We start from the raw sequence: 25,201 nt of genomic DNA on the forward strand, positions 1-25,201 counted from the left end.
ATTTGGACAACATCTGTTGACACCCAGTTTGCAGTACACATGGTTTGCAATTCCTGTAGTTGACTGAAATCTGCACGGAAGTCGCCATGTTGTTTACAAACCAAATGTCCATTTCATTAATTCTTTCATCCCTGGCTGCCCAAGAGTTATGTCCCTTGAAACACTGCAGTCCCTGACACTGACAAGGCCTGCACAATGGCCTCCCTGGCAGTATTATTGGAAAATCACTCTATCATTTTTGATGCACTTTTTCTTCCAGAAACTTGCTTTTAATATACATTTATCATATACCATTGTAAAGAGGATTAAGTATACTGTAATATTCTTTGTTGTTATTGTCTCTAACCTTTGTTATTTTCTAATTACAGGTGTTTACAAGTGAAATAAAACTTGTAAACACTGAAAAAATGAAAACAGTCAATGAATTTTGGCAAAAATTGTATTAAAAATCACAAAAATAAATCACAGATACCATGTAAACATAACACAGTGGTCTTGTCATCTTGGACGGCACAGGTAATCCCAGGTATTACAGGTAAATTCTCTTCATGCACATATGTAAACAAATAAACAAGTTTACAACTCTTGGTACTGACTTTGTTTTCTATACTGATGTCACATATTACTTATGATACACTTACAGCCTCTTAGGTAAACTCGTTAACACAGGTAAACTTGTTAACGCAGGTAAACTCGTTAACACAGGTAAAAACACAAATATTTGATTCATTTTGTTCTTTTTCAGGATTTGAAACAAAAATTAAGTATTTAAGTTTTTAAATAGTAATTTATCACATTACCTGAACATTGAACCACAATTACTATAAGAATGACATCACAGAGAAGATATCACAGATTGATCTGAAAGGAGGGAAAGATTGTAAAAGGACGGAAAGATCGTAAATTCAAGTTCTGCAAATATACAAGTTGTGATAACATATTTACAATACACTGCTATTTACAATTGCATAATGAATTAAATCAGTACTTTATTACATCAATTGATAAATAAATAATTATTACAGTTACTAAAATTTAAATTAAGATGTAAAAAACAAGAAAACAAACATGAATATGGAAATAAATTTTATTCAAATTGAGCGAAATATAAGGACATACGACAAACCGGCAAACTACAATTCAGATTGCGATCAGTAAATTGAATTTAAAAAACAGAAAAGAGAAACGTCATGCCACTCACCTTTATTCTTGTTGTGATCGCTCGTTCACGTGTAGGCTGCTTTCTCATTTCGTTGCCCTGATAATCTGTTCAAACACAGAATCATTGTAAAATAGTTGGAAAAAATCAATAGCACGATACTTCACTCACCGTGTCAATATATATTCTTGAGTCCGGTCGCCTCTTCAAAATCCCTCATGTCTCCACCGTTGTGGTCCCTCTGCCACTCCCATTCTTGAAAGTTGGCGGGGGGGGGGACACCTCGTCAAAACCGTCAAAATCTTCACGAAAATATTCGCGAAATTCCCTCTCCCCTTCATGTAAGTTTTTCAAATCAAACAAATTATTAATCCCGATAGAGTCGTTGTTAGTCATCTGATCGCTATCCAAATCATAGTTGGCCGCCATTACGCTAGATTTACGATTCAAGCGAGAAAAAACCTGTCGCGAAAACAGGTCACATATTCGCGGTTTTCGCGCCCAAAAGACTGGGAAATTCAATCGAATGACGTGTCATTACGTGTAGATCTCGTTTCCATATTTATAACGAGATTACACATGAGAAAAAAAGTAGAAAGAGCGATTTTGTAAACACGGTCGTGCCGCCCGGGTACTGGGACTGGGACACGGTTTATGCTGCCCGATAAATCAGGCAGTCGGGGGTGAAAGGGTTAAGCGATTTCCAGCCAAAATATAACTCCATAATTCCAGCCTCGTTTAGCAAGAAACTGGACTTATATAGTCAGTTTACTCCCTTGCCTCAGGAAGATGATGAAAGACGGAACAAGTTTGCTTGAATATAAACGTGTATGGTTTCCTGAAAATAACTTTGAAAATAACTGAAGGAATTTGACCAAATTTGATTTTGAGATATTCCTTTCTAAATGATATGTGAAGTGCAATAACCAATAAGGAGTTCCAACTCTGTGATAATTCTAATAACCTTGCCCACTTCAGTTTGCTGCTACACTGCTGTAAGTGATGGGGAGGGAAGGGGGGTGTTGTGGGGGGTTTGTCGATTGATCATACACACAGTGAACTCTATCCTGCGTTCAAACTGCTGCTCTATTTATGGTGACCCGCATGACCCAGGGTCAAGTCCTCTCCAGAATACTGTAATTCATGAAATTGATGCGAGCTTGAGATTAATGTCCTTGATAAATTTAATAAAGGGACAAATTTTTATGTGGAGAAATTGGAGGATATTGTCATCTCAGGTTCGCTGCATATGGGTGAAAATTATGAGGTACATTACATAACTTACTGTAAACTTTGTAATTGAGCGCGAGCTTAGTGCTTCTCACCAAGTGTTCAGTGTTGTAAACTTGGTAATTGAGCGCGAGCTTAGTGCTTCTCACCAAGTGTTCAGTGTTGTAAACTTGGTAAGTGAACGCGAGCTTAGTGCTTCTCACCAAGTATTCAGTGTTGTAAATTTGGTAATTGAGCGCGAGCTTAGTGCTTCTTACCAAGTATTCAGTGTTGTAAACTTGGTAATTGTGCGCGAGCTTAGTGCTTCTCACCAAGAGTTCAGTGTTGTAAACTTGGTAAGTAAACGCGAGCTTAGTGCTTCTCACCAAGTGTTCAGTGTTGTAAACTTGGTAATTGTGCGCGAGCTTAGTGCTTCTCACCAAGTGTTCAGTTTTGTAAACTTGTTAAGTGAACGCGAGCTTAGTGCTTCTCACCAAGTATTCAGTGTTGTAAACTTGGTAAGTGAACGCGAGCTTAGTGCTTCTCACCAAGTATTCAGTGTTGTAAACTTGGTAATTCTTCCAGAGCTTAGTGCTTCTCACCAAGTATTCAGTGTTGTAAACTTGGTAATTCTTCCAGAGCTTAGTGCTTCTCACCAAGTATTCAGTGTTGTAAATTTGTTTACAAGTTGATGAAACAGGTAAGACAATCGCAAATAATGTATTACAGCGTCTTTGTTCTTGGTTACCTTGTCAAATGATTTTATTATTACAAGAAAACACTGCTCACCCACGTAGTGACACAGTGACAATGTCTATACAGTAATAGTTGTTGTAATTTATGTTTGAAAGATTTGGCTAACATATAACTTAAATCTGAACTTGATGATATTGTTTTCTGGTTGTGTTTTAATGTTCAGTGGTAGGGTACCTTGCATTAATTTCATGTTCATATTAGGCAAGGGGTAGATCGTTGCATTAATGTGGTGATGCATGGATTTCATGATTTACAGTATATATCTTGGCAGCAGTCAATGGGTACCCAGTAGAATGAGATGGCAATATGCTTGTTAACATTCTAGCATCTCACAAGTCAGCTTGGGTTGTATACTCCTTAGGGAGCTGAGAATGATGGTTGAGAGTACACTGATCCATTGACTGGGGTAATAATAGTGCAGTGCTTTGACCATGCCCCTGTGGTGTGGATATGGCGCAGTATATTAAGGCCTATTATTATGGTTATGATGATGATGATGATGATGATGCATTGTCAAATCCACCCAGAACTTTTCGGAGAATGTGAAGACTCCCCAACACTGCAGCTTTCTGCATTACCCAGATGGTCAAAGGGCTGTATTCCTGATAGCAAACCCGGGTACTCTCCCAATGTCAGACAACAGTTGGGGCGGTCGGGTAGCCTAGTGGTTAAAGCGTTAGCTCGTCACGCTGAAGACCCGGGCTCAATTCCCGACATGGGTACAATGTGTGAAGCCCATTTCTGGTGTTCCCCGCCATGATATTGCTGGAATATTGCTAAAAGCGGCGTAAAACCATACTCACTCACTCACTCACTCACTCAGACAACAGTTGGGAGGTACCAAACCTAAGGCACCGAGAACAATGGGGAGTCGGACAACTTGGTACTTGGGATGCGAGCCTGACATTTCGAAAGTGAGATCTGCGTATTTGCCATGTTTTTCCTCAATCTTGTCAAGCACATAAGTGTCAAAGGGGACAGAAAATTCAATGGTGTAAATGATTTCATTGGATTTATCAAAAAGGACAAGATCAGGTTAGTCACCTGGATACGTCTGTCTCAGGCTGTATACGGGCCTATTCCAAAGAATTTTGTATCTTATCATTTTCCAAGATACCTTCTACATATTCCGGGTCGTACCATGGATGGACCTCTGTGTCAAAACCACAAGCATGGCGAAGACGGTAATAAAATGATTCCACTCCATCATGTCACTTAAGATACTGTGTTTGTACCATAGCTGGGCATCCACTGACAATGTGTTGGACAGTCTCATTTTGATGCCACATCACACATTGACGGTGGGAAGTGACTGGTCCTGAGCAGCAAACAGAAAGCCTTCTGTTTCACTCTTCAGGCCAGCCGACCTCATCCAAGTGAAGGACTCTGCAGGGTTGCTGATTTTCTCAACACACTGTACATAAACTCGATGCAGTGGTCATTCAGATAGCCTCTCTTTGAAAAACTGAGTATGGGCCGATTTGATTTGGCACTTTACTTGGTTGACACTCATTTCTGTATCGCCCAGCACTACAGAACCATCAACAAAATCAACACTGACATTGAGATTATGTCCCACATCCTTGGCTTGTTTAAGAAAACTGTGGAATGCCTTGTTTTCATCATGAGTCTTGACATGCTTACAAGACAAATAAATGTGTGCAAAAGTGCACAAACAATTCTATCATAGAGAGCCCCAACATTTATCAAACCACGCCCTCCCATAATGATTGGTGATTATTATTATTATTATTATTATCATTATTATTATTATTATTATTATTATTATTATTATTATTATTATTATTATTTGAAAGTCAAAGCATTGCTCCATCCTGATGGCTATGATTAGAATCTGTAGAGTCATTTCTTTTGAATCAGAGCAGCTGCTTGTAGGCTGCCATCATTTGGCTGCAATATTGCAGAGTGAGGTGAGTGAAGTGAGTTCAACACCCTTCTAGTAGTTCAAGTCAAGTACTTGATCACTTATCCTCTGTGTGCTAGCGTGGTTTCACCTTCTGGTAGTTCTAGTCAAGTACTTGATAACTTATCCTCTGTGTGCTAGCGTGGTTTCACCATATGGTAGTTCTTGTCAAGTACTTGATAACTTATCCTCTGTGTGCTAGCGTGGTTTCACCATATGGTAGTTCTAGTCAAGTACTTGATAACTTATCCTCTGTGTGCTAGCGTGGTATCACCATATGATAGTTCTAGTCAAGTACTTGATAACCTATCTTCTGTGTGCTGGTGTGGTTTAACCATATGATAGTTCTTGTCAAGTACTTGATAACTAATCTTCTGTGTGCTAGTGTGGTTTCACCATATGATAGTTCTAGTCAAGTACTTGATAACCTATCTTCTGTGTGCTGGTGTGGTTTAACCATATGATAGTTCTAGTCAAGTACTTGATAACCTATCTTCTGTGTGCTGGTGTGGTTTCACCATATGATAGTTCTAGTCAAGTACTTGATAACCTATCTTCTGTGTGCTGGTGTGGTTTAACCATATGATAGTTCTAGTCAAGTACTTGATCACTTATCTTCTGTGTGCTGGTGTGGTTTCACCATATGATAGTTCTAGTCAAGTACTTGATCACTTATCTTCTGTGTGCTGGTGTGGTTTCACCATATGATAGTTCTAGTCAAGTACTTGATCACTTATCTTCTGTGTGCTGGTGTGGTTTCACCATATGATAGTTCTAGTCAAGTACTTGATCACTTATCTTCTGTGTGCTGGTGTGGTTTCACCATATGATAGTTCTAGCCAAGTACTTGATAACCTATCTTCTGTGTGCTGGTGTGGTTTCACCATATGGTAGTTCTAGTCAAGTACTTGATAACCTATCTTCTGTGTGCTGGTGTGGTTTCACCATATGGTAGTTCTAGTCAAGTACTTGATAACCTATCTTCTGTGTGCTGGTGTGGTTTCACCATATGGTAGTTCTAGTCAAGTACTTGATAACCTATCTTCTGTGTGCTGGTGTGGTTTCACCATATGATAGTTCTAGTCAAGTACTTGATAACCTATCTTCTGTGTGCTGGTGTGGTTTCACCATATGATAGTTCTAGTCAAGTACTTGATCACTTATCTTCTGTGTGCTGGTGTGGTTTAACCATATGGTAGTTCTAGTCAAGTACTTGATCACTTATCCTGTGTGTGCTAGCGTGGTTTCACCTTCTGGTAGTTCTAGTCAAGTACTTGATTATGTTTACTGTGTTTTGAACAGTGAAGGTACTCATGTTTATATTCTTACAACAATGTTTACATCATGTCTTCCCATAGACTATTTCTTGGTGTTCTCATATTGCATTTAAGCTGCATGTTATTTCTCTCTTCTTAATCAGCTTAATTCCATTGGTATTTTTATTCACAGTCTGCCACACTGATTCTTAATCTCTTGTGTTTTCAATAAATGTCATACGATTGTTAAGAATCTTGTATTTGGGTGATTAAGTTGGGTTTGGTCATGTTGGTGTATTTAGTGAGGTGTTAAGATGATGGCGACCTCTTCTGCACTGTTGACAAACATGGATAGTTCAACTGACCATAGGTACCGACTGGCCACAGTTCCATTGGCTCTATGAGGAAGCTACTGAGTTACATCAGACCATAGGTTTATGCCTTATCAACTGGATAACAGTATGGTACAAGACCGACAGACTGCACCCTGGGATTCCATCAGATCACAGACTTCGCTGGATCATGTACATCAGTGGCAACTGGGGGACAGTGAGTCAGACATGAAGATGGTGGAAGAGTGGGGTACCTGACCCATTGATTCCCGTGAAGGCTTGGACATCAGGGAGTTGCCCTTAGTTGGCAAAAACCAGCAACCAAGTCTCCTGAACCATGACCGTCTAAGCTAATCAAGAGAACAGTATGGTTGAAGACCCCACAGATGATTGTATCTGTGAATGCCAGCTTACACCATTGCATGGTTGCATGGAGACTGCTGGTCTCCACGGGAACATGGATTACACCAACCCGGGGCACAACAATGACAGATCGGTTTGTGAAGCATACCGGACCAGAATTTTGACTCTTCACCCACGGACAACTTTAAATTAGGTTATTCTTTTGCTGAGTTGATTGAAGACATCTCATGTGCTTCAGAGGCTGGAATCTCCAGGAATGTTCTTGGGGGGTACCATCATCAAGAATCACACTCTGCCATTGCCTATCTATGCGAAGCAGGTCATTAAACAAGCAAAAATGACAGCATTCATAAATTGTAAAGATACCTTTACCTCAGATGAAGATACTCTCATACATGATACATGATTCTTCATTTTCAGAACTTCTATCTGTTGATGAGGACTACTTACAAACTGGTGAAACCACCCACCACCAAGATGACCATACCCATGACTAGCTTCAAGGGAATGGAGTCGGTCAGTAAACTGATGGAGGTGGGATCATACTGTAAACTACGGTTATAACGAACTCAAAGGAACCACTAATTTTAGTTTGTTACAACCGTCGTTCATAAAAAAACATATAAAAAACAAATGGCCAGGATCTAAACAACTTTTGCTATATCCATCAGTTCGTTTTAAACATATATAGTTCACTGTACATCAATTTGTTCAATTGAAATGTGACGTATCATGACGCCTCTTCATGAGAACCTATAATGGCATGCCTGGAGATACACCAATCACCATGAGATTACATCAAATGGTTGTCCATTGTGTATTTGAGTGTATTCTCATAAAGTTAGCGGCACATGTTTACAAAAGACCTGGAGAGTCAGCCAGAGAACAAGGCTTATGTGGGCACATGTGAAGAAAGCAGCCATCTTTGAAGAGCCCACTTCACGACTGTCACGGCAGATTCAAGCTGTTGGTTGTTGATGAAACTTGCTATACTGATCAGTCTGGTTGTGAACTCGTGTATTTTGATGATTTGGAATGTTAAAAAATACTGAACAGCATTATTTTTTTATTCATTGAACTGAATTTAAGGTATCCAATGGCAATGAAGTAAAGGTGGGGTATAAGGAGCCAGACTCCACTCCCGAAATGGACCCAATGTGTCATTTCATGTTGACTCTTGTTTAACTTGTACTTGACTTTACAGTTGTTGAAGTGGAAAGGTTTTGATTAACCTCCATTAATTCCACTGGAATGATACCATATTTATTCATGTACAATACAAACGTGTATAATACACACCCCAATTATGGGCAATTAAATCCTGGAAAAAAATATTTCTCGTGTATAATACACACTTACTTTCCTTTAGTATCATTTCAGGCTATCATGATCCATCATTGGAAATAGAGTGTCAACAAATCTATAGTGAATTACGCAAGTTAATCCTGTTGTTATACTATCTGGTAATTAAATAGTGTTCACTGTATATCTGTCCTTATGTTTGTCATCTATTTTATTAATTGATTTTATTCAAAATTTTATTTGTTTATGTTTACCTAAATTTCAGCGAAATCGTATGTTCCTCCGATACTTACAACTTCCGTTTACCCCGTTCCATAGGGTCCGCTTTACCACATACCGTGACAGCGCCAACTGACATTATTCATTGCAACTACGATCATATTTTCTTCTGTTTCATTTTTTAGAGAGTCTACACAGCTAGATAAACATATATCATGGTTAACTTTCAATTAGAGAGCATGTCAAAATGTGAAAACCTCTTTCCATTTGTGTAGTTTTCCTTTGTTTACATCACATGCTGTCATCAAATCCATTTGGAGAACTAGAGTTACGGTCACTTTCATGGATAAATATATTTTGTTGTGCACCTCACAGTCGCACAGTTTTAGTAGTATATCTATATAATTATGCTGAACAATATGTAAAGCCCCAGTCTGTTCTGATTTTAGCATTTGTTTAAAAACGAAATAAAAGTCTGATCACATGATATGCAAATAAGCCTCTTGGGAGACGTGTTATGCGAAGTGATGTTACCGGTACTTCTAAAAACGATGATTAATAAAAAAATAGATGTAAATTTTAGGACATTTGCACATATTGTCTTCAGAAAATGGTAATTTATAAAGGTCAGGTGGGTAGTTGTAATATTTTCGTTCCAAAGCTGTATATATGGATTGTTGAACTGGTGACCTGTCATGACCAGCAGCGTAGCCGACACAATAACAACAAACATGTTTTTAGAAAAAATAATTAAAGTGAATTTTATAAATGAGTAGCCAAAATAAATGATTGATAATAAACTTTAAATACATCCTTATTATCACTGAAAAAAAAGGTAAATTTTGTGATTTATGCTTACAGAAAGTAAGTGTTGTAGACTGCAAGTTGTAGGGGTTCCATTTGTGTAGAAGCCTTGGTGACTGAGTGGGTTACTTCATTGACTTTGGATGCTGGCATTTAGGTGCCTCACTCTGAGAGTGTGGTTTAGAATAGAATATGTACTATACAAAGAAAGTGTAATCCCAAATCTAACATTTGTTACATGGTTCTTGTGAGTAGTATGTTTGGAGATAAAGAACATGGTGGTATAGTAAGACTTTAAGCTTTGATGAATTGGCAGTGAACTTGAAAGTTTGAAAGGTAGTTCTGCTTCTTTGAGAAATGAATCAGCCCCTTGTGTTGGTATGACATGTTGACTTCAGCTGGTGTGCATTTGTGCAACTAGAAATAATCAAGTATGTGATTGGAAGGGGGTCGTTTGTCATTAGACATGTGTTTCCTTTACTGAAAGTGAAGTAAATGAACCAGACGTATATGATAATTTCTTCTTACTAAGATGATGAGAAACATGGTACTTTCTGTGTTTAAAATGTAATGCATTTAAGTTGTATAGGTAATGGTGATTCTGGCTCACTTCAACTGGAGCCAGATTTATATACCTATACCACCACTATAGGGGGAATTTTTATGCAAAAACGCTGATGTGATTCAACGATCGTCATGAGTCGTATTAAAAGAAACATCAATATTAATTAATAATGAATAAAATTTACTATAGCCCAGGAGGATATTGGAAAGGTATAGGAGCAATACAAAAATTAGCCACTGCGGCTAAGGTATCTAAAGATGTGGCCAAGGATTGGTTAAAGAAACAAGCGATGTGGCAAATATACTTACCAGCACCGCGCTATATACCGAGGAAGAAGTTTGATATTTTTACAACTAATGAAGTTCATCAGGCTGACCTCTTGTTTCTTCCCCATGATAAGGTAAGACGCAAAACGTATAAATACGCTTTAACTGTAGTGTATGTGGCTAGTCGATACAAAGAGGCTGAGCCGTTAACCTCGAAAGATTCAACAGAAGTAGCTAATGCACTGAGCCACATATATAAACGCGGACCACTAAAATGGCCTAAGCTATTTCAAGTAGATCCTGGTCACTAGTTTATGGGATCAGTAACTAAACTGTTAACAAAGCACGATGTCGAAATCAGGCATGGTGAAAAAGAGGCCCACCCTAGTCAAGCTATCGTTGAAAGATTTAACCGGACATTAGTGGAACGTTTGTTTGGCTATCAGTATGGGATCGAAATGAAATCGGAACGATTAAGATCAACCGAATGGGTGACACGATTATCAGCTGTTGTATCAGCACTGAATAATGAAGTAACGAGATTAATCGGGAAGAAACCATCCGATGCGATTAAAATTAAATCTGTGACTTCCGAATCTTCAGCACCGAGGAGAGGCAAAGAACAAAAACTTCCGGATAGAGTAAGCGCGTGAGATTTATACCAGCCCGGTGAACTCGAAGGAGGCCTACGTCGTGCAACCGATCCGACTTGGTCCCTTAAGACATATAACATTAGTAGATTGGTTATGAAAGAAGGAGAGCCTATTCTTTATTATCTTAAAGATGGACCGGGCAGGGCATTTGTAAGAGAAGAGTTTCTCATAGTTCCCAACGATACAGTATTACCACCATAACCATAAGCATAGGTAGTTACACCATCCTTATCAACCCATCTCTTTGTATCTAAGGGGGATAATGATGTCTTGTTTATACTCAATCCATATATACTGTGATTGTAACTTCTTAAAGAGTTCATCTCGTGTTTGAATGTTCTACCCTTGAATAATGCTTCTTTATACTGTTCGTGTTTGATATGCTTTTTTACCACATACTTCTTAACACCCTTAGCTTTTCTTATCTCTCCATTATCGGACTTCTTTATAGAATACATCTTAGGTCTTAATCCGACATACTCAGCTATAGGAGTCCCAGCACATTCATCCTTCATCTTACCTAACACCTTTTCATTTACTACGCTGTGCAGTGGATTATCTTTAGGGTACTCGCTCGTGTTGTACATTTTTTTTCTGCCATATCTTTATACACATCCTCGGTTTGTATTTCTATCAACAAAGAATCTGTGTCGGTATATAACACCTCGCATCTATCGCCGTATTGGTTCTTAAGTTTGTTGTAATAAAAGTCATACATTAAGTGTTTTGACAAGTGAGGAATACTCATACCGACGTACACCGGTCTGTTGAATTTTATATTACTCTTCTACATATGCAACGCGGCTAAGTCGTTATCAAATATCTTGCTTCTGTTAAAAGCCGGACTGGCTATAAGTTTCCTGAGTCTTTCTTCCTCATTAGACCTGACTAATTTAACATCAACACGCTTCCTTAGATTCTCCACAGTTTTACCAAATACTGAGTTATTCATGAGCTTATATAGATTCTTTTTGAAATCGCTGGTAGCTATCTTTCTTAAATCTGTGTTCAGCCTGATATAGGGCGCCATCCAAGGGCTTTGATCAAACTTTAGAACTCTGTGTATTTTCTTTAGTTTCATACCAAACGATAGATATAACTGGAGATTTCTGTAGTGAACTATATATTTTGTCTTATTTATCAAATTTGGTACAAGTTTTTCTACGTTAGCTAACCTAGTATTACCCATCAAGGAGTGTTGATATTTCGACATCCAATCTTTATTTTGTCTTATCTATCAAATTTGGTACAAGTTTTTCTACGTTAGCTAACCTAGTATTACCCATCAAGGAGTGTTGATATTTCGACATCCAATCTTTATTCACCATTAATCTTTCGGGACCCAGCGCTAACTGTTATGGTCTTTATGTTACGAATTTGGATATTCCAAGTCAACTTCTAATAAGCAGCCTTTATCAGAATCTGAGGGGATATCATTCACTTCGATATCATCAACCCACTCAAAACCCCCCCCTGGGTAAAGGTTGACTCATAGCCCATCCGTACAAATTGTTGGCGTCGAGATATGATATATGCGTGTCGGTATTACTAATTTATTATTAGCCTTAGAATACGTTTTCGCTACCATCGATATACCATCTCTTAATCCTTTCTCAATAAACAAGTGCATATCGTAATCGGTGAGTAGTTTTAGTTCTACACCGGTCTTCTTCAACAATGCATCCCACGATAGTCCAGGACTGGAATAGTACCATGCCGGGTCCAAGCCGTATTTTTTTAAACATGTCTTTCTAAATATCTCGAATATATCGGCGAGTAACAGTACATCGGTTTTTAAGTACAGATCATGATAATCACCTAAATTCTTACAACCTAATTTATCCCACATCGTCATAGCGTGTTCATAATCGGTATCTGTTATTTTAGAATCTGTTAAGTTACTGTAGAATGATTCAAGGGGTGGTAATTTAGTTTCGTCGAATCTAGACCACTCATCCATCTTTTCGTAAGGATATACACCTTTTCTCAGCAACAAATGCTGACACCGATCGGTATATTGATTTGTTATTGCAAAGTCATCGGGATTGTTTGCATTAGCTAAATTGTCCAGGGAAGATAACAGAAACTGTACAGAGTCTATGAATCTAAGCCCATTACTTTGCTTTATTCTGGCTTTCCCATCCTTGTCCCTATAATGTATAGTTTTAGTCAACGAGAATGATGTATATTTTTCCATATTATTAGGAATGCACGTTCAGCCGCTGTCGGTCTTTGAGATAGCTTGCATAATGAGATGAGAATCATATCCTCTAAGGTTGTGAAACACAACGGGGATGGGTATTGTTTGAGAATTCATTTTTAGGTTCAAGTTACACTCATTATGCCCGGCTCCCCGATAATTACCCGTGACATTGCAATGATCTCTTACAGAATCCCCATTCAGGGGTTTATTACAAACATTACAACTAGTCCAATCATCCCTCGTCATACACATTCGTCATACACATTCGTTTCTTAAGCGATAAATTTTCCCTGATTATTCTCTCTTCGTTTCGTAGATATTCTAGGAACTTTCCCGCTGCATCGGGACCTCTGTAAATCACGGGCGGGTTTGTTTTCCCATCATACCTTACAATTATATATCCAAACCCACAAGGAATATGTTCTTGAGTTTTATATGTAAAACTATCTTGATTATTGCATTCAGTATTTTCTATCGGTTTGATAAGTGCTTCGAAGTCGGCATAAATTACGTACGGTACTGGCATTTGATTACAATAATGTTCAAATTTTAATATATTTTTCCCCTCTTTAGGCATATCGATCCTGATAGCAGTCTGTCCAACACCTCTGCAGTCTTCTTTATGCGCTTCTAATAGATCTTGTCTGCTGTACCCATGCAGGCATCTTTCGCAGAAATATTTCTTTCCTGCATTATTTGTGTTATCGCATAATAGTCTGCTTAAACTCTTTATCCACGTATAATGATATTTATCATCTTTTTCGATTAGAAATAAATTCATTGTGGGAATATGTTCCGGAGCGGAGCTTATCCTGTGTACAACAATTCCTTTAGAAGAATGTCCGAAAACATTTATAGCTAAATTATTTTGCTTTTCCGCCTTATCCATTTGTGAGAATGGTGTAGGTTCGTCTATACCGTCAAGGTTTAGTCCATCGTTTTGGGGATAGCTAGAAGGTCTATCTGGATTTTTGTCTAAGGGGAACAATGCAGATCTTGTCATCATTCTGAAACAGTCATCGCCTTTTTTAATTTCATTAAGTTGGCTTTTTTCTTCTGATAATACGGGGGTAAATCTTTATAGATCCACCTTTGAAAGGCATATAATTTGCTATATCTAAATGTAAACTATCCATTTTATCCTATTTAAATCATCTAAATCCTTGTTTATTTTACTCGATATGATAGGCTTAACATGATTAACATCCTTGTTGGAATTAATATCCATCTTCCAACCTCTTAGATATTTACCAACGCCGGCTGTGGGTACAAATTTTAATTCAACATCATCGGATTTATTATTTTTATCAACATCATCTTCTTGTTTTTTATCAACATCATCGGATTGATTATTATCTAGTAAAGCGATCAATTCAGCATTTCTCATTCGGGAATAACCTCTCAGCCCACTGTTTTTTGCTTGACCTTTGAGTTCTGTAACAGTCTGGGGTTTGTTGTATTCCAAACCGAGTAAATCGATCAATTTAGCTTTTCTCATTCAAGAATATCCATGTAGACCACGTTGTTTTCCCAAAGCCTTCAACTCTCTCACAAAAAACATTTTGGTTTAATGGTATATGCAAAATGAGTCAAATCTCTAAATGGTTGTTTTTCATATGTCTAAATACGTATTCTCCCCCAACCTATTCCTCTCATTGATGTAATCTCTCTTCCTAGCATAAATAATCTGGTTCCTGACCCTATCAGCACCCTGTTTCTTACATAAACAATAACGACCTTTGACCCCTATACCACATACAGGACATGTATAGTTTGTTTCAGCGCTTGATGTAATAGTCAATTCTACTTTTGTAATCTTGGGATTGTAGAACTAATCAGTATTTCTTTTAAATGCATCGGAGGTGTCCTTGAACAACATTAAAATACCCTTCAACGATCTCGTGGGGACGTTTAGATTGTACGCGATCGTACAAAATGGCTAAACTTCCGGTATACTGGTTATGAATTTGTCTGGCTAATTCAGGATCTGTTATCATATCATACTCCAGTGAGATATTGTCAATAGAATAGCTAGCATCTTCAGTAGCTTTGATTACTCTGCTGTAGTCATAAAAAGTGAGTTTGTATTCTAACCTATCGCTTAGGGATGCTTGATAGAAGGGCATGGGACTATCTAGTAATTCAAAATTGAGCGGAATATAGAATAGGTTTCCTAATGCGCCAGCAACAACGAGATCTTTTACGACGATATTATCACCATTATCAGCACCCACGCAGTCTCAATGTGTTCCGATTACAAATACCTTGGTACTGTAAGTATTCCCGCTCTTTATCCGTTCTCCAGAGATCCATGTAACAGAAATATATACATCGCTATCATCGATACTCAAAACCTCATTACCACTAATTTTAATCAACCGTTAATGATTGTTACGATGCCTTTAAAGATGTTAGCCCAATTGGTCGTGACTATTCAAAGTTTACGATAGATAGTAAAGGAATATTGCGACTGAGTGGCGAACCCGATATTGATCTTATGAATTCTCGTACTTGTAAGCCCCTAGCCTTGTCTACGATAGCAAGTAAACATGGCATCAGCACTGTTCGTAATGAATTAGGTTTTGTAGACTACTCACTTTCTGTGAAGACTACTAAGGTTCTTAGGACTGTGCATACTGAACTCGGTAACATAGATAAAGATAATTTGGAAGAAAGCTCGAAGCTGGCCTCGGACGGACTCAAAGAAATCTTGGATACCTACTACGATAATTCCACGTTACAGGTACCATCCTCGGAGTTCAGTATTAAGGAATTACGAGGTCTTGACAAGGCAATGCAAACAATGCGGTGAGAACTCATCAATAATATAGCCAAGCTATCCGAACTCGACAAGCATATAGCTTATGAGAAAACAAAACTTGAACAGACGGGTGATGAATTCAGTAGACGCCGCGTTGCAGAAAGATTACGTAACTTAGAAGATGAAAGATCAGCCCGCCTCGAAGCTGCTTCCAGAAATAGAAAGGCACTTTGTTCACAAATCAGTCGAATTTGAGAAACTATCGATCAAGTCCTCAACGATGACACTACACTGGCCGATAAAATTAAAACATTGTTCAGAGAACAGAGAATAACCATTGCCAGTATTTTAACCGCATTGGGATTTATTATATCGACTTTGACTCTCACATTAACCGGCGGCAGCGGACCACCCACAACCCCCATACCCTCTAGTGATAAAAATGGTGTAAAAGAGTGGATAAAAAAGCATTTAAGAGCATTAGGTTCAGCACCGGGAAAGCTCACTGGGAAAGCCGCATCTGCACTTCACGGTTATAATAGGGAGTGTTGTTTCCTGGCTCTTGAATTTATTAGCTAAGACCACCACTTGGCTTGTGGGAACTGATCGTAGCAATTGCAGGGCTGTTGTACGTATCTGCTAAGAACTATTTATCTAAATCATGAGTAAACCAGCCACGACTCCACCTACTATAAGCGCTGTTTTTTCATCAATATGTTGTTGATTTTTAGCTGCAACATGTGGTGGCACTTGTGGTTGTGCGTTAGTAGATGGTTGTGAAACATGTTGTGACTGTAGCTTGTCTGTTCCAGTTTCGCCTGTGTTTGTTTTCGTTATTAATTTGGTGTTAATATCTTAATTTATACCTGTTTTTTGTTGATCGGTTGATTTTATTATTATAACCGATCACTACACGGATCTTAAGTTCCATATTACTCGGAGACATGTATAGTCCCGGCGCATAAACGTAGTCTACTTTGGATTGAGCGTACTGTAATACATCTTGATAACGTTTTATAGAAGATGGTATGTCAACTGGTGAATTAATAGCATCCTCCATTTTTGCGACAAACTGTTTTTGTGCATCGAGCGCCGTCCCAGAACCGATTATTACTGTTCGTGTTTGCGATTGTGCACCAAGAATTGCCCATACATAAGTTCTTATTGATTCATTAACTCTTACAACTCCTGGGTTAGTAAAATTATTTTCTATTTTATCATTAAGAAATTCAGTCCAAGAATTTCCAGGTGGTTGCTCAACCTTTTGGACGGAGAAAGCAACACCACCTTTAAAGTTCATACGATCGTCTCTACACTCATTACTCGAGAGAGCAAAGCTCGGAAGAAGCCGAACCTTTTCAGTTAATCATCGCTGACTTCTTTAACAGGGTGTGCACCAGCGTACGGAATACCTAGACCATGGTTAACTCCATGCAGACGCCAATCTTTACTCGTAGAAACATTAAATTCCTGACAAATACGTTTGAATGCCCACCTATTGTACGGATTATTTGATGCATTCCATGCCCAATCCTGCGGTAATTGAGCACTAATTTCTTTAAGTATAAGTCTAATCTGATAGTACATGTGAAATGATAAAACAGACTTATTTAGTTCAAATCCTAGGGCATAAAGAGATACACCACATCCTGTCGTTGCACACCATATGGCAAAGTTTAACTGATTCTGCCAAAATTGCATTGGATTGTGAAACCAATCGTGCACCATTTTATCACTAGTTGCCGTGACCCTGTATTTTTCAAAGATATCAGGGAATTTAACAAAAAAATTAGCACCAGAGGCACTTACTAAAATCGATTGATTCGTAATGTAAGTTGATTTCATATTTAATATCTATATATTTTTATATTTAATATGTATGTTACACTCCCAGGAATAACAGATGGTCAGTCTATTGAACTGCCTCATACTATCAATAACTCGGATGGACAACTTGAAGTCGCCCTATGCGATGTTACGTATTACCCGCGGTGGACCAATATAAGTGCTGCAAGAGGTAATAATGAGATATATATATTAGGTGAAAACGATGTTATTGACAAATACATTATTATACCTGATGGGTATTATAGTGTATTATCATGGAACTGTTCTAGGTGAACAATACCTTCCAAATGACGTGCTGGTTTTCTTGGGGAATTAGTCAGCAAAGAGCCAGAGTCACAGGAGACTAATCACAATTTTATTTACAAGAACAATTAACAATTTACAATATACTTAAAAAATAACTGAGGGTGCCACAGAGAGTCGGTACACACTCTGGGCTGTGGGAGAGAGGTCTGCTTGGTAAGAGAGTCAAACCCCTTCTCTGCTAGAACTTGGCTACAGTATGTATTTAATGAAAGTTTGAACAATAGAAAGGAATGTGATTGGTTGATACACGATTGGTTGTGTCCTATGCTAAATGGATGGCTGGACAGAGGGAAATACTAAATCCTGTTAATCCTGTTGGACTGGCACTAATCTTGTTGACATATTTACTGGATGCTTTGAAAGAGATTAGGGTGTCACTATAGATGAGCTTGTGTGGGGCTAATCCTTAATGCCCTATAGACGAGCTTGTATGGGGGCTAATCCTTAATGAGTCTTAATTGAAGTAATGTTATTCTAATATACCCCGGTAGGTGATGACAGATATACTTAAATAAATATCCTTTGTCTGGGAGATGGGATCTTGACACCTTAGGCTAGCATTTATCTAAAAGCTTCTAATCTATTAAACTATGTAGACGTAACACTGTCATATTGAATAGTATGTCTAGATGCGCTCCCATTACCTTAGGCTAGTATCTATCTAAAAAGCTATAACTGAAACTACTGATATTTTATATATACATTTTACCTGATGATAAATATTACTTGCTAAACTATAATTATATGAAATGGTGTATAAATATTACACCATGATAACTCATAAAAGCACTTGATGTGGATCTAATTATTATAAGATAACTTAGTATAAATGTTATCCCATGATAGTATGCTCAATTTGATGAAATTTTTAAGCCTAATGGAATTAGTCTCACACAAAATGAGTTGATTGGGATACTGAATTTAAACGCTGGAGAAAAGGGTGTAAAGCTTTTCATGAACTTAGGAATTACACTTTGATGGAGAGGAGATATAACAGTAATCATGACATCTGCACAGGGAGTTAAATTACCCGATTTAGTTCCCTATAAAGAGTTGTGCATCCATCTTGATCAAATAAGCACGATGGATAATATTCAACTAGAAAGTCCTTCAACTCTACTCAGAGCTGTTCCAGTCAAAGATGAAAAATACAATAGCGGTAGAACGGAATCTTTCTCATCATTACAATATAAAAAATTAAAGCGTATTATTTCAGACCTCAAAATTTCTGTATTTGATGTAAAACATCAACCTGTACATATAGGATACTTGAGTGTAACACTCCATATTATAAATAATGGTTGATTCATCAGGCCCTGGAACGCTCAGACAATGTAATACAACTGCGCTTTCCGATCTGGGAGACACAGAAGGATTCGGTAAACCTGGTACCGATGGTAAGTTATACGCTTTACACTTACAAGATAATGTATACAAGCGGAAAGAAGTTGCGTTCACAGGTAATCTAGGAGACTCCATAAAAACACTTCGTATAATCTTACTCGCAACGATGATAATAAATGGACTATGATCGAAGCAAAAATTGAGTGGCTACTGAATATCGTCATTACCCCGCCGTGTGATGATGGGTAAGGCACATAATTTAACTAAGATAATAAATAGTGGGATCGTACTCGCGGCCTATATCCCATCAAATCGGAAAAGTGTGTTAGGCACTCCCCTGCCAGAAAACCCAGGTCATATGTTATTTAGTCATCCGGCAGTAAAAAATGTTAGTTTAAATTTGGTTACTGAATTCAATGATATTAAACAGAACTTGAGTGCAATACCTAATCTTTCTACGCTTATTATTGAAGTCTTGTTCAGAGATGCACCGGAAGATGCCTTTGAAATATTACCAGGTCTATCGATTAAATGGCTAAAGAAACACCAACGTCAACGTTGCAGTATTATTCATATGGGAGCATCACCCGTTGCAACCCTTGAGGGGATCCAAATTATTAAAAGTGACAGCATTTCTCTTACTAAGATATTCATGCCGTAAAATATACATTTGATAAGGTTGATGTATACTCTCAAAACATTTAAGCAAGACCAATTAAAGACTATTATATGATATAATAATAATATACACTATGGATTTATATCCGGCGCTCGATGAAGTTGATGGATTTCAATTACATCAAATAAACGACATAAAACATCGAATAGAGAAGGAGATGGAGTTGAGACTTGGATTGTACAAAAGGTATCGCAGAGCCGTGAATGCTCTCGACGGAGTTGAAACTGCGCTTGTAACAGCTGGCATGGGACTCGGTGTAGCCGGTGTTGGTTTACTATCAACTATAATCGCCGTGCCTGTCGTACTTGGTATGCATATAGCTGCTGGAGTCTCAGGACTGGCAGGAATAGTGATAAAATTCATTTCTTGTAAGTTGCAAAAGAAAGCATTAAAACATGATAATATTCGGATACTTGCCGAAGCAAAGTTGAACAGCATTGAGGATCATATTTCAACAGCAATGGCTGATTGTAAGATATCCGAAGAGGAGTTTCGTTTAGTGTTGTCAGAACTCACCAAATACAACGCAATGAAGCAGGAGATTCGATCAAAGACCAGTGGTATTAGTAGCGAAGACGAGGAAAAAAAGTTCATAGAACAGCGCGTCAATTATTCCGTGTAAAAACCAACATTTAGAAGAATGCTTACATAAATATATAATAATGGAATTTATGCTCAGGGACAAAATTATCAAATGGAGAGAATTACCACAAGGTATATATTATATCAGTGATATCAAACCAACCAAATACGGTCATCAATTGTTTCTTTCCATTTACCAAGAAGAGTATATAGTCTGGTCTCTTAGTAAAATGAACGAAGAACTTAGTAGAAATGTTGAGTATCACTTTGTTAAAAATAATGGTATACGTATGAATAAAAATAATAGAGAATATTTTCATTACAATTTAGATTAATCTCATGACGATCGTTGAATCGCATCATCATTTTTGCATAAAAAATTCCCCCTGTAGTGGTGGTATAGGTATATAAATCTGGCTCCAGTTGAAGTGAGCCAGAATCACCATTACCTATACTACTATTTATCATTTGTCTTTTCACGGACCAGGGATGATTTCAATGGGCTGGAAGTGATGCCTTTACAGTAGAATTGCATTTAACTTTAGTTTCTCAGCAGTGAAAGAAATATGACTTTCAGTATTTGGGTCATGAATTTTCTCAGGTCGCAAGGAATGTCATCTGATCTGAAATACCTTTAGGTTCCTCATTATTCTAGCTAGAGGCGGTTAAGGTGCTTTTACCTGGTTTGAGGTTATTTTTGGCATGACCAAAGGTATTGGTATTATGCTCGAAAGGCATGAATAGTAGGTGTTGAAATATCTGGGGCCATCGAGAGAGACAGATTTATTTTCATGACTGCTGACTCAGTTGAAATATTGATCACACTCACGAAGTGATCCTTCTAAACTTAGCTCTTGCGGATGTGACATTCACCATCCTTTCAACTCTCTCTCAGAAAACTCTACTCTCCACTTAGTCTGTGGCCATATTTCCGCCATTGCCATATATAGCTAATCCATACCTTACATACACCAAGCGACAGGTTTGAGGAGGAATTCTTTCATTTCCTGACTCTGCCATTGCTAATGGCAATACACAGGCCCTATGTGAGAATCAATAAGACTGGTGTGGGAGTTGGGATGATCAGATGAAAATGAACATCACTACCTCACTACCTATGCTGAATGTTTTGTTTTTTACATAAAGGCTGGGTTGTTGGAGTATATGTTGACACTAAGACTGCCGAGTTTAACAAACAATAAAACATTTGAAACTTTACCATGTTTTGTTTTTTCAAACAGTAAACAATACCAACCATACCAAAATGTGAAACAAAGCTCTCTCGTGGTAGAATAAGATCTTATTTTACTGCTGATTTAACTTAAAAAACAATGTTTGTACTATATCAATTTTCCAATGACACATCTCATCTCAGAAAACAATATCAGCTGATCGCCATGATAAAGTAACACCGGAAATACCAGTCCACATATCCGAACTGAAGTACACAATTTAATCCTATTATTATAATATCTGGTTATAAAAAACTTGTTCATCGTTTATCTGGAATAATGTTTGCAATATATTTCATTAATTATATTCAACATTTCATTCAATAATTATAATAATGTTCACAATAGTCATGATCGGTAGATTGCACAACTCACAGTTAATTACAGCAACCATGGTCAAATTACCGCTATTGATGCCTTGAAACAAACTTTAGAGAATGGATACACATATCATAAATGTCGTAATATGACTTGCTAAAAGTCATATTTGAGGCAGTTTGACTGTTAAATGTCAACATAAAGTTTTCGCTGTCGAAATACGTGTAGCGCAGGAAGCCCCAAGGTGACTATTCAAATTGTTCCGTACGTAAATAAATATCCTGCAGACCACCTGTACCAAAGTTTTAATTTTAAGTATATTTAGTGGCTGCTGGAACTAAAATATCATGATTGGAATATATTATTTCTGATTAAATAATAATTTCAGACACAATTTCTTCCGACCATTGCGACAAAATTCTTTGAAGTTGTATCATTGGGTACTTTTTAACTGAATCACCGGTAGATTGGGAGGAAACGTGTGCACAGCTGATTGCTATTTCCAGCTTAGTTTACAAGAAAATAATCTTAATCTCTGTGCATTTTATTACTCGATAAATCTTTTTTTACACTATGAATCATAAATAACTTTTATTATACCCCCGACAAAATGTCGGGGGTATATAGTTATACCAAGGATCCGTCCATCCGTCCGTCTGATAACTTTGTCCGTGCAATTTCTCTTAAACTATTCAGGGGATTCATCTCAAATTTAGTACATATAATCTGTGTCATATGAAGGGGTCCAAAGAAGGGGTCAAAGTCCAAAGAAAAAAATTGTTTTTATTAATTTTCCATTTTTTTATGAATTTTTCAAACCCTAACGTCAGTTCGAAAACTTTGTCCGCGCGATTTCTCTTAAACTATTCAGTGGATTCATCTCAGACTTAGTACAAATAATCTGTGTCATATGAAGGGGTGCAGTCCAAAGAAAATTTTTTTTTATTATTAATTTTCCATTTTTTAATGAATTTTTCAAACCCTAAATTAACCCTATCCTAGCTATTTAATTTGTAACTACTGACACACTTTGCGGGTCGGAGGTATTAGTGAACCACACTCACTTTTGTACTTGTTTTAATCTTTTTTTTAACTTTGAAACGTGCAACGTGGATCGTGTTTGGTAGGCAGAGCATGTATACTGTTTTGTTGGTCATCTACCACCTACGACTCGACCTTCGTTAAACCGCTGATCATCTATAACGCTTATCAATTACTTAGTACTAATTATTGTAGCGAGGGATCACTGTGTTGTGTGCTGTTCAATCAGAATACGTTTTCAACTTTTCATAAAGACAACACTAAAGTGCTACGAAGTGAAACAAGTACGTACACTATTGAAATTCAACACTTAAATCAATACTATCAATTGCAAAACTTGACTCCCACCAATAAATTGATATTGGGGCACTCACTATTGCAATACGTCGATAGTCCAATGTATTGTTACACCCTTACCTAGGTTGTGAGATGTATAGATCTGTCAACACCTGTATAATTATATTTTTCAAATTTGAATTATGTCCTCAAATTAACCTATTTTTAGAATTTTCTGAAGTTGTTACTTTGCAAACCATCACTAAAATTCGAAAATATTGATCAATTCATCTTAAATGTTTTGAAGTCAAGAACAGGATGACCACAAATTGTTTGCTTATAATGTTTTATACTTTTTATGTTTTTTTAAAGAAAAGATCATCAAACATACCAGAAAATAGAAATCTATTGTATTGATAAATGTAAGTTTATCAAAATGAGTTATAATACAGTAACAATAAGACAATCAGGCATCCGCTGACAATGGTGGAGTGCACAAGTGTTCATTTTCACAACATAACGCTTTCCATGAAAGTGTTCTTCAGTTCAGGAAACAGATGGAAATCACCTGGTGCCAGGTCTGGCGACTATAGACGGTGAGGAAGCTCATCGATCCTACATTGTCGCAGAGCAGCCTTTGTGAGTCAAGATGTTAGAGTGAGTGAGCGAGTGAGTATGGTTTTACGCCGCTTTTAGCAATATTCCAGCAATATCACGGCCGGGGACACCAGAAATGGCCTTCACACATTGTACCCATGTCAGGAATCGAACCCGGGTCTTCGGCATGACGAGCTAACGCTTTAACCACTAGGCTACCCGACCGCCCCTCAAGATGTTAGAAGAGGCATTGTCATGAAGGGTAGAAATCCAGCAGTCAACATTCTTCAGCGGATTTCTTTGATAGAATCTCTCAGGCGATGAAGCAAATCAGCATAGTAGGCACTGATAAACATCTTTTGACTTTCTAAGTGATGAACAAAGATCATACTCTTTGCATCCCAGAATACAGTGGCCATAACCTTCTTCACTCATCTTAAAGATTTGAATTTCATTCGTGCCGGAAAAGTGGAATGGTGCCATTCCATGAATTGACGTTTTGACTCGGGATCATAGTGGTAGACTATGTTTCATCATTCGTTACTAATCTCTTTTTTAATTTGATGAACGCCTCCTCAATTAGGTCTACATTTTCTCTGGCAATGTCAGTACTTTCATCCTCAAGAACAGAATTTAGAAACTTAGGCACCCAACGAGTAGATATCTTATTCATCTGAAAATATTCATAAATAAAATAATAGTTTCAATTGATCCATGGCTTAGACCTGTGTCTTCCACAAGTTCAGCAATGGTAATAGTTCTGTCTTAAAGTATCAGTTTTTCTGCCTCCTTGGTTCATCATCAAGGCTTGTTCTCCCAGCCTTAATCATAGCTGCCCAACATTTAATAGTGGCATAACAAGGGAACTTATCTCCATACACATGTGACAAGCAGTCATTAATTTCTTTGGGAGTACATTTCTCTAAAGTAAAACACATGATGACTGCTTAATTGGTACTCGTTCTTTTCCATTTCTGTTTCCATTTGGACCGCTATCATGTTCCATTGGCGGTCACTAATGTACAAATAGCCTCAACAGACCAAATACACTTGCAATGAACTACACAAACAATATACACAAACAATATACTACACTAACTAGTTCACTTTGTTATAACCGATAGTTGAAAGTTAGTAAGAACTTTTTGACCAGCCTTCGATAGGACAATGCTCAGGATCATATAATCAGGGACAAGTCCCGTTGCA

At 37.6% G+C, this 25,201-nt stretch overlaps 1 protein-coding gene across 3 annotated transcripts in view; it reads left to right on the forward strand.

Annotated features, from left to right (window-relative positions):
• Positions 1–25,201, forward strand: part of LOC139443050 (GTP cyclohydrolase 1-like) — a 111,540-nt gene that overhangs the window by 37,059 nt on the left and 49,280 nt on the right. The window lies entirely within an intron of this gene.

Source organism: Haliotis cracherodii, unplaced genomic scaffold (assembly GCF_022045235.1).
Source record: "Haliotis cracherodii isolate W230 unplaced genomic scaffold, xgHalCrac1.p SCAF_5, whole genome shotgun sequence".
Classification (NCBI taxonomy): Eukaryota; Metazoa; Mollusca; class Gastropoda; order Lepetellida; family Haliotidae; genus Haliotis; species Haliotis cracherodii.